The sequence below is a fragment of the Acyrthosiphon pisum genome, chromosome A2 (genome assembly GCF_005508785.2).
Source record: "Acyrthosiphon pisum isolate AL4f chromosome A2, pea_aphid_22Mar2018_4r6ur, whole genome shotgun sequence".
Taxonomy (NCBI): domain Eukaryota; kingdom Metazoa; phylum Arthropoda; class Insecta; order Hemiptera; family Aphididae; genus Acyrthosiphon; species Acyrthosiphon pisum.
In genome coordinates, this window is record NC_042495.1 from 30,633,192 (window position 1) to 30,648,569 (window position 15,378).

At 36.5% G+C, this 15,378-nt stretch overlaps 1 protein-coding gene across 3 annotated transcripts in view; it reads left to right on the forward strand.

Moving 5' to 3' along the window:
* Positions 1-782: 782 nt before the first annotated feature.
* The window catches only part of LOC100159263 (flocculation protein FLO11), a 127,528-nt gene continuing 112,932 nt past the window's right edge, over positions 783-15,378 (forward strand). For all 3 annotated transcript variants that reach the window (XM_029490697.1, XM_016803993.2, XM_001948838.5), the window contains exon 1: positions 783-1,106. The gene's annotated coding sequence lies outside the window, so the exon portion shown is untranslated. The remainder of the gene's footprint in view (positions 1,107-15,378) is intronic.

The window sequence follows — 15,378 nt, forward strand, 5'->3', positions numbered from 1 at the left end:
CTAACTTAAGTTAAGATATTTATTATTTTTTTTTTATCTATAAATAGCTAGTAATATGGTTTAAAATAATACAAATTAAATGTTTATGCAATATATTATGCATCATCGATAATAATTTTTATATTTATTATTTAGGTAATTATTAATAAATTAAAACAAATCGTTATTTCTTAAGTTTATATCAATAAAAATCAATCAAGTGAAGAATTAAGTTAATGAAAAAAAAATTCAAAAAGGTTAAAATTGATTAAACTTTAACTTCTCAATTCGTTTATGCCCTGCAGGCTTGTTTATAACTCATTATTTTAGGATTAGTGACTAATTATCGGACACGTTATCCATATACCTAGTCAGTTGTCCAATATTATAATACCTATTAAGTCTAAGCTGGAGCTCTCGTCACAACGTGCAGCGTTTGATCTCCGACCTCGGAATTGTGCTCCCGTGCGAATAATTTCGTAAAATCGATCTATAACGCAATCGCCGCAGTAGGTAAATACACTATGTGAAACGAAACGTAACGGAAATAATATATAAACACGTGAAAAACGAAACGAAAATTGGGAACGATCGAACCCGCCGATTATCGTAGGTACACCTTAACCGATTATTGGGTAAACGGCGAAAACCATTCGTTTTTCCGGCGACGTTAACGCTGCAGCCACCGTCGTTGTTATCACCGCGCGAGAGACGACCGGTCGGTGGTAAGGACGGCGGCGGCGGCGGCGAGAGCACACGTTCGCCCGGCGAAATGAACGGATCGCAACGACGTCGACGGCGGAGGTTTAATTTCTTGTGCAGTCACCATTTAGACATTACCCGCGCGTGTACACTCGCCACACACATACACTCGCAGACACAAGTCCGTCCGTCCGAACGGAATTTTTTTTCGCGAAATCGCATTCACAATAATATCGTAGTAAAATAATATTATATTAATATTAAATTATAAATTTAATATTATAATAATATTATTATCTCACTGCACATTTTATACACACCCACACACGGCATCGGGACCGAACCGATTTTTCCCCCGAAGGAGGACGACGACCACGATCCGCCGCTGCAGGGCCCCGAGTGCGCCAGCCGTCGAATATATACAGGTAAAGTCATTATTGGGATTTTTTTCCACTGTTTTCTCTCAGACCTCTTCCTCGTCGGAGAACGTCATTTAAACACGGGTTTTGGATTTAAAATTTTTTTTCGCCCTTCTGCCTTTGTTTTTTTTTTTTTATGATATTTGTTTAGGATTATTTTAACAATTTAAAGTCTGACTAGGTAAAATTATTACGCTGTACGCCTGAGACTTGAACGCTAGGCTACAGTGTTTGTGATGGTCATTATTGCGGAAACGTCGCGAGGATTTTCTGTATAATATTATCATATTATGTGTACACAATATTATGTTATCGTCAATAAAAAAAAAATATATATATATATATGTTTATAAATCATTATAAAACGCTATTACACGGCCATAAAATGCAGCGATTTTCTTGAAACATGACATAAAATATTATAATATGTTTATTATTTAAAGTAACGAAGGTATTATTTTTTTTTAATATGATATTTCATAACGTAATTTTGCATGCAAATAAATAAAATTTTCTTAAAAATTCATTAATATTGATTACGCGTAATTATGCAGGCAAGGTAAAAAATAATAATAGAAAAATCTAAAATTTAAAAATTGTTAAAAACGTGAAAAAAATATAATTTTATGGCGTGAATAACGAAATTGATGTACAATATTATAAGTTATTTTTTTTCTTAAAACTACGTATTATAAATTAAAATCAGGAATATCATAAATTACATAAATAACATTGCCAATAGATAAATAGTTGTACATAGAATATTTCCGTGTTTATGATGTTAGAATTTTTCAGACTTTTATTTCTTACTATTTTTTCCTGAAAATTTCTTCTAATTAAATATGTACATTTTTAAAATGTACAATATTCGTTTACACGATTATATTTAGGTATTTTGCCAATGTTTTAGTTAAATTATTGTAAATGATTTTAAAATATTTATTACGCTTGGGTGATTATTTTTTGTAAATATAAGAAAATAAATTCAGAATTACCTACATGAATTTTTTTTAATTTTGTACCATAAAATTATACTATAAAATATTTTATTTAATTTTGTAGATTTGTTTTAAATTTTCTACGATGTTTTTATTAGGGTTTTGCTCTCTGAATATAAAACTACGTTTTAAAAAAATAATAAAAAATATTTAACTACTTCATCGACAATAATACAATATCGTATTATGATCACTTTCTTTAATGTTTATACATATTTTATTTAATTACAACTCATATCATTGTGATCAAGTTCTAACACATTAAAACTTCGTTTATAGTTATAAAGTTTAATATTTTTATAGCAACTTTTTTGCATGCAACGAAAACGTTTATATTTAATGTATTTCAACGTTTTTACTGTTAATAATAATATCGAAATTACGTTTTAACAAATATAACAACTCTGAATGGCCAAGCTATCGACTGTTATTTCTTTGAATAATAATAAAAAAAAATATATATTATTGATTAAAATGACCATCAATATATTAAAACTATAATATTATAATAAAATATAAAATAATTTAAATTAATAAAATATCAATAACATTTTTTTTCTACCAATTCTATAGTAATTTTGTATGCATGGTTTAATTACTAATATTATTGTAGTAGTTTTTTTTAATCTATTAACGATATTTATTATTAGGATTCATTTTTAATATAATTTTGTCGTTTTCGAATAATACAATAGATTATATTGTGTTCAATGTTTTTCGTATGCAAATGGTTAATTAATAAATAAAGACAAATAAAAATGGGTTTTTTTTTTTAAATTTTAAAACCCAGAAGTGACAAATTCGTTTTTAAATACAAATTCATGGCTGATTAAATGTGTTGTTGTGTTGTCGTCGGATTCATTAATGCAACTAGTCAACAACATTAATATGACATTTAATGCTATTACAGAACTTCTTTTAAAAATTATTTCGATTTTATGGCTTCTGCATTCTTAGTCGTCCAACGCTATTTTTTAGACAAGGCGCGTACTTTCATTTAGATTCATTATTGTTTTACTTGATAGGATAAAATGATAATGTTCTTAGATTATATTGACGACAGTGGCGATTTTGATGAGTGATAGTAGTGTGGTAAGAGGGGGTTTTTTATTATTATTTTTTTTATTACATATTAAGTAGTAAAAATGAATAACTATAATGGCAATTATATAAGTAGGTATATGAATAATATTATAAATGTCTTAAAATAGAAAAGACAAGAATAAAACATATTTAATATAAGTACGTTTGGACTATCTTCGGCAAGAGCGTGGAAATAATTTTGTTTGTGCTCCCTCACCTTAAGTTCCGTCTAAGCCACTATTATACCGATCGATAGTCACTGTTTCGTGCAAATATTGTACATGAACATTATTATAATAATAATTATTATTGTGTTGACAATACGCGATGTCATGGGTATACAGCGCGCAGTCGATTCATTTCCCACATATCGCGTTGCTATACATTTTCCCATTTTCTAAATAGGTAGAAATAATTTAATGTTCTATTGGACGACCAACGCGCATTGTTTACCCACGACGACGTTCGTAGTCACGGCCATTGTACGGTACGATAATATTATTATTTCATTAAATAGATTAATACAATCATTTCTACGATTTTTAAGAGCAAGAGTCCTGCAGCAAAATTGTAAATAATATTTTTATATTATAATAGCTGGTATTGTAATATGTTGGCACGGGAATGACAATTTTTTTTAGTCTTCTCGTTCCGATAACGGTGTCGCTGGTCTAGGTCGCACTCTGCGGCGGATATCCGATCTCGCCAAAACGTCGGAATAGACAGAGATCACGAGCGCAATAATTTTACACTCGCGGTCGTGTGCAGCTGGGCGACGAGGAGAAGTGTAAATCGCGTTCGAAGAGGAGAGGAAAAAGAAAGTAAAACATTGTGTTATAAAATAATACGTTTTGTGCACAACTCGTCGTTGTCGTTGTCGTTTACATTGTTTTGAATATATTATTATTATTACAATTGTTATAGTCATTTTTTTCTTTTTTATCAGTCCGCCGTGCGTTATCATTATTATAATAACATAATATTAATATGATATAGGGCCAACGATATTATAATATTATTATAGGCGCGCGTATTGGCTTTCGCTCGGAATTTTTTTTTTTAAGTATCTCATCACGGAATTTAAACGATTTCCATAGATCCACTCGCCTATCCATCGCACGTGGCGCCCCGCGGCTGTACACACAATATATTGTGTTTCGACGATGTATATCACGTTTATATACTTAATAACAACATACGGTAGGTATTATACCTAGGTATATGCACGTTAATAAAATATGTAGGTACGCGCATTCTCTCTCGGTATACCGCGGTTATTAGAAATTCACTTTCGGTCTTAAACGGGCTCTGTCGTCGGAGACTCTCGGTCTGACCTTGTTTTCCCGAAAAACATAACGTTTCATTAGACGCCGGAACGTTTCAAGGTCGTCAAAACCCCGGCGCCGAGGTACCTCCTATATTGTCGGCCATTATAGTATCCGTTTCCGTTTTGAAACCGTGTGGTGTTTAAGTATATTATAGGTATTATCGGAATGCGCATTGGCCACAGGGTATAGTATCTAATATTATTAACACGAATATCATAGTAAGTAATAAGCGTGTTTTCAAAACGTCGAATGAAAACGTTAAACAATTTTGGATTGCACCCAGGTAGGTATAAGTATGTATAATACACTACAGCTGCCGACGTCTACGAAATAATACGTTGGCGTTATTAACTATAATGACGTGTACGACGGTTTTGGTCTTCGTTCTATTCGTAGGTACAGAGTCGTCTATATATCATAATATTATCATATTATTATATAGGTATGTTTCACGGAGCATCACAATTATAAATAATCATCCGCGATGTAGGAGTTGCAGGCGTCGTCGTTTTTATGTTGTTTTTTGTTTCTCATCTCCGACCCATTTGTAATGGATTTTTTTCCAACTCAAAACTCTATTACAAAATTTGAATTCGTTGTTCACAGGTTAGGACTATATAGGTAGGCACTGCAGTGTACAATGTCCAAGGTTAAAGCGATATTATAATAATAATGTTACACATACAGTAGTCGGTGTACATATTATAATATCGTCTAAGCGCGACGTGTGCCACTCGCACGACCGTCGACGTCTTCGCATTCACAATAAACAATAATAATTTTATTGTCACGTGTCGCGTTTGGAAAAAAATATAAATAATCGTTCGAAATTAGACATGGTTAGAGCAACGACGTCAAGTCAGACCTGCCGGCTGTAATTCGTTTTCGCACAGGTTCCCAAATTTATATAATATAATATTATTATATACATTTATATATATGTATAGTCCTAAAACCATATGGTAACACAATGGCCTCTAAAAGAGCACTGCACCGGTGACTTAGAATGATCATAAAACGTTTGGTATAACATTATACAGAGTGATTTTCAGAACATGTTAACCCCAATTTTTTTCATTTAATTATGAAATTATTAAATTTCTTATTTTCGGGACTTTTAAATATTATACTTAATATAAAGACGTATTTTCAAATAAGTATACTTACTTCGATTTTGTACACAGTTTTCAGGAATGATCTGTGGTAATGACGACTTTTATTTTTTAAATCGAGATTCGCCCTCTTTCCTGTTCATTGTTAATCAGATGACTTTTTCGAAAATGTCGGTGTAAACAGATATAAAGAAATTTAAACCAGTAGTTTTTGAGTTGTTTAACTTTGTAGACTATTATCTGTTGATAAAATAAACATTTTAATAATTCAGAAACTTCAATCGTTCAAAATTTGATTTAGATGCATCGACGTTTTCAAAAAAAAAAAAAAAATAATAATGCTTGATAATACCTACTTACATGTTTACTGTGAAGAAGATTGGTCTTGTTTAAAGTCTCTTTCGCCACACTAGGGCCATCCCGTAAACGCAATGCACTCACGAATGGAATAAAATCTGAAATACGGTCAGTCCTCGAGTATATACTTAAAAATTCCAAAAATTTTAAACATCAGAATTCGAATGAGTTCGTGGAACAGATTAACCGATAGCACGACGACAACACGCTGCGTCCCGTTGCATTTTGTTTCCAATCTCACTGGTAATTTTCTTGGAAGCTCCTCGCCGTCGTCGTCGCCGTCGTCGTAAGCCTTGCCGTTAGTGGAACGTCCAGGGAACGCGAAATTATCACAACGTTTATATATTATATGGGCAGGTTGGTACTTACGCGTAGGAAACGACGAGAATGGAATAATACCGGGAAAACCACGCAATCGCGGTGCAACCGTACATTGTATACCTACACGTAAGACGGTAATTTGTTTTATCTGCAGTAAACGAGTACCTAGGTATATAGTCGGCAGCTGCAGCCGTCTCGCCGTACAGTAATGTACATACCTATCTACTGGCTCGATATTACAACGTCGGCGGCGCCATCGCATATTACGGGTCAGTGTGTAATATTATTGCGCGGAATGCTGTCGAACGGAAAATGGAAAAGTCGAGCGAACGAGGGCGAAGAAAACGCCATTAAAATAACGGTACGTTTTTCTCTTTCATAATATTCCGTCTAGTCGCCGGATTACGCCTACCGGCTATTACGGCGCTTACGTGTGACGTCTATAATAATAATAATAATAATAATAATAATAATAATATAATATCGTGGAAGACGATGCGTTTACAGCGCGCGCGCGATGTATATAATATAATAACTGAATATATTATTATTATCACTATTACCGTATACCGGATACCGGTATAATAGCGGTAATGACAACGCAGGTCCGTCGTCGGCAAAACGTCACCCCGAAGAGTTCGCGCGCCGTCGCGGTGCTGTCGACGAACTGGTTTCACCGTGGCGGCGGCGGCGGCGAGTTAGGACCCCGGGGCGGCAGTTTTGTGCGAGCGCAGGTCGTTTCGGCGGCGGCGGATTGCACTCTCGCCCGGGCAATGTCAATGTCGATAACCCGACGGGGGCCGGACGACCGGTTGTGCACTTTCCATTTCGACGCGGCGAATTCCACACGAGACGAGAGCATAATAATCCGACGACGTAAAATCGTTATTATTTTATTATTATTTTAATAATATATATTATTATACGCGTATCGTTCTGTGATGGCTTGTACGGCTGTTTTCATAATGTCATAACGCGAATGATAATTTTTTTCGCCGTCCATCGACGCCCGTCAAGACGGATCGCCGTCACAAAGGCGCGGGTGAAATGCAAAATATCTTTTCGAGCGGAAAACGAAAGCGTTCCTTTTCCCCGCCGCGTGCCGGTCGCGCAGTAGGTACCTACCGCGGTTGATGCGTTCGATTAGAGACTGGTTTTTGAAAATATAGGTTTTTTTTTCGATAATTTACCATCGTTACCTATTGTTTTTAAAAAATGTTAAAATCTAATTTTGGACGAGTAGTACAAATATGACTACGCTCTTAAGAATATTAAAATAATATGATAACGATAAAAATAGTGAAAAATATAATGTTGTTCACCAATAATGTATTGTTTTGTAACGGCGTGAAATCGTGTAAAAAAAAATATATATTTCGAAAACTTTACGTTTTCCAAAAATATAATGAGTGTCTTATACGTTGAACGGATCTCCCCGCATATATATTTTATAATATTATGTAGGTACAGCACGTGCGAAGCGGTATCCAAGTCCGGTATAATAATTTGTTTGGACATAAATGGCATTCAACATATAATAATATTATAACAACGCGAAACCAGCCTCGTTTTTTGTTTTTAAAATAAAAAAACAATTACGTGCGTAATAATATATCCAGATATATGACTCTGAGAAAGCCAAAGTTTTTAAATGTTAATTTAGAAACGTATTACGTAGGTACGTAATACGATATTATAAAGTGCATTACCGTTTGCCACTATAGTAATAAATTGTGTAACAATAAAACGATTGCTATTATGACGAAGCAAAAATATGTCCAAGTTCATAATACTCCTATAATTAATGTATATTACCTAAATAAATACTCTACAGTATATAATATGATATAATTAGTACTTATATATATATATATATATAATATAATATATAATTAGTACATTATATCAACAGGTAATAATAATAAAACACACACCTATCGTAATTTTACGTTTTATTATTACTATCAATTATTAATTAGTTAGGTTAGATGTGTAAATAAAAAATATAGTTAATCACTCGGAAACACGTTGCTGGTAAAATATGTGTAATTTAAACAATTATTTCTAAATAGACTCCGCGGCGGCGGCGTTAACCCTGAACGTTTGTGAATGAATTCCGATTACGCAGTTAATACTTAACAGCAGCAATTACGAACTAACGTCATAATAATAATATACGGTCCAATAATCGATAAAATATATCGATATTGACTTATGTCAAAAGAATATCGATATTATAGTAGTTGCACGCCAACAGGCGAACTCTCCGCGTATTTTTGACGAATCCGTCGCACTGAAACCGCTCGCAGGGGACACGGCTGCAGAACATTACGTGTACCTCATCGGTTACCACTTACCAGGTCTCGGGTTACGGTCCGGGGAAGTGTTTCGGCCGGTATAGATAATTTCGTCATAATATGCTGTAGTTGTATAAATTGTTATAGGGATGTCCGGTATTCGATATACGCGAGGACGTCACGAAGAGAGGTCGAAATCTGTGTGCCCGTAGCGATTGTGTGTGTATGTGTTTGTGTATACATATTATTATATACCTACATTATTTGAATGTGCATGGAAAGGTGGAATGGAAGCAATAAAATTGCTTTTTTTATTTTCACCGGAACAAAAGACTCGTCCTAATAAGATTTATACGTCGTTTGTTGTCGTTGATTGTGTGTGTGCGTGCGTACGCGTACACGCTCGGCGGCGGTGGGAAGTATGAACGCCACCATGTTGCCCAATTTATAATGGAAAAGAAAAAATAATAATAATTCAGACAACAACGGCCGGGCAGGCTGTTTTCCAAAATATGCATAATAATAATAATAATAATAGCCAGACGTGGGCATTTCAGCGCGCGCCGTGCGGTAGAGTAGCAAGCAAATAATGTCATCATAAATCCCGGGGACCGGGTTTTTATCTGCTTTTTGCCATTTAAATTAAAGTTATAAACGGCCCCAAGGAATTTTATTCGTACATTATAAAACGCGTACAACATTCCCGTCGCCCTGCGATATTAAACGGCTCTCTTTATAACATAATACATAATAATAATAATATTAATATAATATACCATCTACGCGCGTCCCCTTTGTTGTTGTACCTACCTACCTACCTGCAGCGACGAAACAATAATAAATATCGTGGTAGACCGACGGATCAACGGGAAACGATCGCATCGTAGTTATTAAATTATTTTGATTTATACGAAAAATCAGAATAATAAATGGCGGAACTATAATACAATGTAAGGTGGCTGCAGCACAGTCCTATCGTCCAATACATTGCGATTATAATAATTATTTTAAAAAACTCGAAAACACACACTAGTGACACTACTAACTCCTTCACTCAAACGACCGATGCGATTCATTTTCCAATTTTTTCCCAAATAGACAAAGCTTTTTTCGACTCGAAAGCACGACAGAACGTAATGTTATACGTTTCGTTTCTGTTATCGAAATATATATATTGGTATATGGCGGGGCGTCCCGAGTTAAGTGGAATAATGGAGAACGGAAGCTCACACTGAGGACAAAAAAAAAAATGAAATGGATTTCGTGTCAACGAGGCGGCTGCGGGAGGGCAGGAAATGGAACCGCCACACACGAAATGTGACGAGCTTTACGACGACGATTCCTGGGCCCCCTCCATATATATATATATAGTTAGGCAGGCAGGTAGGTAGGTAGGTGAAAATCGTCGTCGGAAAACTGAGCAGACGTCGAGCAATATTCGTCCAGCTATCACGAACGTGTTTTTCGCGGCGTTCGCCTCCCGCGCGCCATCAGACCGCACGCGACACACGTGTATTGTTGGAAAATATCTATTAAAGCGCCGGAAAAGCGCGTACGCGATTGGTGGAGGGAAAAAAATATAATAATGACAAACCGAATTATCTGTTGTAACAGCTCTTCGGAACGTGTCTGCAACGGCAGTGCCACCGACCTTTAAACTTTTCACACCTCACACGTTCGTGCGATGCGAGTCGATTTCGAACGCGAAATCTTTGAAACTGTGAAAAGAAACACACGACTAAGCTCTCCGCACGTACCTACCGTACCTATATAATACTATGCACTCGTGAGTTTATAATATTTAGAGAGTGGGTAGGTCTTATACACAATATCAAACATAATATATAAAAAGTATTATACCTATAGACTGTGTTAAAAAAATATATATTAGTTGCCTATTACACACTAAAAAATTAATTCGAAATATTTAAGAATACAGTTCACTTTGATTTGTATGACTTAAACATGCTCTTAAATTAAAAATATTGCTAGTCACGTGGATTGGAACCATGACCTCAAACATCAATTCACTCTAAAATAATTCATGTATAATTGTTATTTTTAAAATTTTCTCCGAAATTATCAAAAAGTTTCATATTGCTGGTCATCGGTTTAACAGCCTGCAGCGTGTTAAATTGTTGATAACGGTTGAGATACTAAACGGTTTTATACCATGTACTTTATACCGTACAATACAATACAATGAAATAAAATACAAAAATACAAAATTTTTTTTAAAAACCCTATGCGTATAATATTCTGTGAGTGTTAGGTACAAACGGAATTACATAAATTTGTACGATAATCCGGTAGGTGACATATGTATATGTTTCGTTCTTTCCCGGATTTCACATAAATGTGTAAGCACTTTGGTTGACTATTATACACCTAGGTACATAAAATACGGTTATATAACCCGGCGAAGAAGAGACGAGCGGGCAAATGTCAAACAACAACGACGACGACGACACTGCGTTTGGTATTTAATTATTACTATTATTATTGTCAGCTGCTGTGATAGAACCCGGACAGGCTCATTGCCCGCCACTCGGCTTGTACAGTTCGTGTACGACTGCTGTAACCATATTATACCTATCATTTACCTTGGTATTATTCTACAAACAGTAAAATTGGCGAGATATAAGTCCGCATCAGGACCAACGCTATATTTTTTTTTCCAAGACTAATTAATTTTATAAAATGTATATTATTAATATGCGCACGATTTCAACGATCGACAACACTTACACCGTGTGTGATAATGGGATAAACGCTCACGTTGGATCGTTTACTTTCTTTATTTTTCAAATAAATTATCATAATATTATTTTAACATACCTATAGCTCGACTATTTTTGTTTTTTTTTTTTCTGTAATCGTATATACGATATTGAAAATTGTATCGTTGAAGTTAATGATGGCCAGAGTCGTCCGGACGGGCGAAGGAAAGGGGGAATCGAACGAGTATCGGTTGGGTGTACATATCATTATACCAGTATATATAAAATATGCAATAAAGAAATGAGAAGAAAGTACAAACCAGTTGTGTGGAGACTATCGGCGTGTTTTGAATATACCTCATTGTTGTTGGACTGAAGGCGATAAACGAGAGCAATAAATAATATATTATAGTCAAGGTTAAGCTATTAAGATGAAAGTGCTCGGTAGAACACATTTAATTAATGAATAAGTTGTTCGATATACATAGCTGAATACATACAGTAGGTATAGGTATCTGGTATTACACCTACATTATACGGTTCAGTAAAAATTGTTTGAATAAATTAAAAACGAAAAAAATGAATGATAAATACTACTTTGGAAGTTTTTAAATTCGAATTCTCGAACAAAAGCGAAAACTAATTGAACACGAAAAAGGAAACTATTCCATTATATTATTATTATTATCATTATTATTATTACATATTCATTATTATGCAGTCATTAATGGTACGAAAATAAATTCCCGCAGAGCGCACTACGACGGAAATGTGTATTTATTTGTTGTGCAGAACTGGAAAAGAAAATTAAACGTCGCCTTCTCGAAAACCGTGGTTTAGGTATTAAATAAAAACGAACATCGTTAAGAAACGCGAGCTGCGTGGTACAGTGCGAGATGGGTGGGAAATCGATACGGCGAAAACGTTTTAGCGCCGCGCGGTAACCTTGGTCGCGCGCGGTTACGTATGTATGAACCGAAAAATATTTGTTTTCGTCGAACGGATTTTCGTGGTAGGTATTACCGGAAAAATGTAGGTACTCTTGGCCAAAAAATTTACAGAAAAACCACCACAACAAACCTCGATAATTAAAAAAATATTTAGACTCGTCGGCGAAAAACGATCGCCCTGCTGCACACCCTCATCGGCGCGGGTGAGCTGCACTGCACCGGTGTAGCGACACGCAAACGACCCCGAGTTCAATCAAGCCGACCATTGTGTGTGTCCCGATTTCAATGGGTTTGAAACGCGAGTGACTGAATGACGATAATAATTATTATTTACCGGCGGCCGAGACGACTCGCGTGAATGGCCCGTTAAATTGCGAATAATCGCGCTCGCTCGTCGGATTCCGAGGATTATAATATATAGGTATCGGCCACTTTGTCCGGTTGGTATTACCGAATATACCATGGTTGTTCTAATATAACAGTACCTAGGTATGATAATGTGTATTGTGTGCACACGTCGGGTGTTATTATTATTATTGTTGCTGCGAAAATCGATCGGCGAATAACGTCACGTCGATCGGAAACGTCGGCGGCGGCGCTGGCTGACTGCGGTGTATTCCATATTATTATATACTATTTTATCTAATATTATATAAATACGTCGTCGTCGTCAATCACCTTCGGCCCCCTCGCCATGTAGTGCAAGAGAGCCTAAACGGCGCGTAATCGTCAAAAATATTCGGACGGCGGCGGTGCGGGGAATGAGAGACACGCAGACAAATGGCTGTTAAATATGTATAACGCCCCTACGCACACACACCCACACCCACACACACACTCTGTGGCGGCGTAAACATTTCGCACACAAAAGTTGCCGGAAAATCATAAATCATCGGGACGGTGTAATATGCGCGTTGTATACGTGTGTGTTAACCCTCCATCCACCACCGCCACCTCCATCCACCCTTCTACACCGGTGGTGGTATTGAAAACTCGGTAAAAACGGGTGGGGGGAGGGGGGTGGTGAAGTCAGCAGTAGTCGTGGCGGCGTTTCGAGTGCGGTGCGGGCTCTCGCGCAAGAAATTTAAACACGATCCATCAACGTCGGAAACGCCGCCGATCGTCTTCACGTCGTCATAATACGCGGCTCGTATACGATATATTATATACATTATAGGACCATCGGAATCGCGAGTTTCATAAACGTTTCGTTTTCCAGTGCACTGCAGCTGACGATAAGACGCGAAAATATTATGACGTCGGCGTGCGTGTGAGGGTCGTACAAGCGATCAACCCTCTCTCCGCGGCGACGCTCTGGTTCGGGGGTTGCGGGCAGGTGCGAGACGACGGATCGTGCTTCGATGGATATCGTCGTCGTCGTCGTCGCCGTAATTCGTTTTTAATCGCCGTCGCGGCCGTAAATAACTCAGACGCCTCTCCGGAGAGCCGCGGTGCAGGAGTCATTAGCGACTACGCGTCTGTATAACGACCACGCCCCGCTCGTTCGAGCTATTATTTTCGTGTTTACCACGAGGAGTCGACGGAGGAACGAGGGCGACGACGTGTAGAACTCTGCAGCAGCGAGATGAAGCAGAAAAAACCACCGAGCGAGCGGAAAAAAAAATCACCGACGGCGCGTTATGATTATAGAGACACCACCTCATCTGGACCGTTGTACCTATATAATACTAATATAATATGCGTCGAACGGGGGAAAACAAGACGCGAAGGAAACACACATTTTTTTTTCGCGGATTACGAAATCGTCTCGAGAAGCTTCTTCTATGTTTTCCTGTCGCAATAAAGTGAAAGCGTCGTCTATGCGTATTAGAAGGCGCAGCAGTTATTCAAATGTATAATAAACAAATATAATTTTGGCAGCAGGCGTGTATTTAATAATACGAGTATGTACATACGTATAATGTTTTCTATTTGACAATATGTCATCGTCGTAGTTGTACTTCCTCGCCGGTTGCAGAAAAAACACACTTGACCACACCACGCAGTGTCGTGGCAGTGACATAACACCTACGCAAGTGTTCATCGCGGTTTATATATTATGCATATCTAGGTAAAACACGTTATGTACCTAGGGATATGCCTGTTTACATAATATTGTTGTGTACCTATAATTATAACCCACGACTAGGACGTCTATACATCCATTGATTTTACACCCACTGCATACAATATTATCGTCCCGCTCCTGGCATACTGCATAAAATCCTGCGTATACGTGTCCTGCAGGATTCTGGGTCGGAAAAACTCGTGTGGTGCCGACGAAAAAAGACGACCGTCCGTCGATCTATAATACACCAATATTATTATTACGGATGATCCGCGCCTTAGTCAGAAGCAGCCGACTACAAAGACAAAACACCTGGTGGAGGCAAAAACCCGATTTGGAAAACACGACTATATAATAATAATATATTATTAATATTATGCTCGCTCAGCAGTGTTGTTATTATAATATTATTATTATTGCGGTGGCGGTGGCATCGAATTCGAGTGAATAAAAACATCATTGTCGTTCTCCGATATGGTCCGCAGTCGAATGTTTTTTAACGATCTCATTGTTGTGCGTGTTAATTATAAATCGAAATTATTAAACGAGCCGAGTCCCACAACAGTAGTAATAACGACTACGGAATTTCACTATTCTCTTTTCGGACGATAGGTAGCGCATAAACTGTGTAGAGATATAACATTATTATTATTATATGTACCTTTGAGTACTACCTACCTATATATATATATATATATATATATGGCGTTACGCGAACAATACTCAATAACACACGTAATGACCCTTAATTTACATATCACACGCCGATCGTTAATGATAATAATACCTATAGTACTCTCATCATAAATTGCATTGTATGGCGCTGCGAGTCAATTCGAGTCCTGCGCATGACCAAAATATGCGTGTAATCGTATGGGTACACGTTATATATAATAATATTATAACCGCAATCAATCTATATAATATAATATATGAATAATAATAACGTACTGTTTCCTCTCCCTCTTTCTCTTTCGTCCGATTGTCAGTCTGCAAGTGATGTACAAACTTTCAAAATATATACATAATATTATAATACGTGAG